Here is a 1,429-nt window from a genome sequence, read left to right as displayed (position 1 = left end):
ATGACACTATCTGGATTCTGAGTTCCTAAAGAAGCCAATCATTCTGAATTTCAAAGGATAGAGTGAGATGCCAAAACTGTTCAGAGGCAAAAAGCTAAAAGCCCCGCTCATCTAATTAATACTGATCTTCATAGATGTTTTTGAAATTCATTGCATATTCTCTTCTTTTGATCTTACTTGATTTTCAGTTGCTTGGAGACAAGCAACAATTTAAGTTTGGTGTTGTGATGAGCGGATAATTTGTACGCTTTTTGGCATTGTTTTTAATATGTTTTTAGTATGTTCTAGTTAGTTTTTAGTATATTTTTATTAGTTTTTAGTTAAAATTCACTTTTCTGGAATTTACTATGAGATTGTGTGTTTTTCTGTGATTTCAGGTATTTTCTGGCTGAAATTGAGGGACCTGAGCAAAAATCTGATTCAGAGACTAAAAAGGACTGCAGATGCTGTTGGATTCTGACCTCCCTGCACTCGAAGTCAATTTTCTGGAGCTACAAAAACCCAATTGGCACGCTCTTAACAGCGTTGGAAAGTAGACATCCTGGGCTTTCCAGCAATGTATAATAGTCCATACTTTTCCCAAGATTTGATGGCACAAATCGGCGTTCCAAATCAGCTCAAGAATACCCGGCGTTAAACGCCGGAACTGGCACAAGAATGGGAGTTAAACGCCCAAACTGGCACAAAAGCTGGCGTTTAACTCCAAGAGAAGTCTCTACACGAAAATGCTTCAATGCTCAGCCCAAGCACACACCAAGTGGGCCCGGAAGTGGATTTTTAAGTCATTTACTCATCTCTGTAAACCTTAGGCTACTAGTTTTCTATAAGTAGGACCTTTTACTATTGTATTTGGAAATCTTGGTAGCTATCTTCATTCTTATGCTATCTTAGATCATTGGGAGGCTGGCCTCACGGCCATGCCTAGACCTTGTTCTTATGTATTTTCAATGGTGGAGTTTCTACACGCCATAGATTAAGGTGTGGAGCTCTGCTGTACCTCGAGTATTAATGCAATTACTACTGTTCTTCTATTCAATTCAGCCTATTCTTGTTCTAAGATATTCATTTGCACCCAAGAACATGATGAATGTGATGATTATGTGACGCTCATCATCATTCTCACTTATGAACGCGTGCCTGACAACCACTCCCGTTCTACAAGCAAACAAGGCTTGAATGCTTATCTCTTGGATCCTTTAACCGGAATCTTCGTGGTATAAGCTAGAATTGATGGCGGCATTCAAGAGAATCTGGAAGGTCTAAACCTTGTCTGTGGTATTCTGAGTAGGATTCAATGATTGAATGACTGTGACGAGCTTCAAACTCCTGAAGGCTGGGCGTTAGTGACAGACGCAAAAGAATCAATGGATTCTATTCCAACCTGATTGAGAACCGACAGATGATTAGCCATGCTGTGACAGAGCGCGTT

This window comes from Arachis duranensis, chromosome 7, assembly GCF_000817695.3.
Source record: "Arachis duranensis cultivar V14167 chromosome 7, aradu.V14167.gnm2.J7QH, whole genome shotgun sequence".
In the NCBI taxonomy this organism is placed as follows: domain Eukaryota; kingdom Viridiplantae; phylum Streptophyta; class Magnoliopsida; order Fabales; family Fabaceae; genus Arachis; species Arachis duranensis.
Note: the sequence above shows the minus strand (reverse complement) of the source record.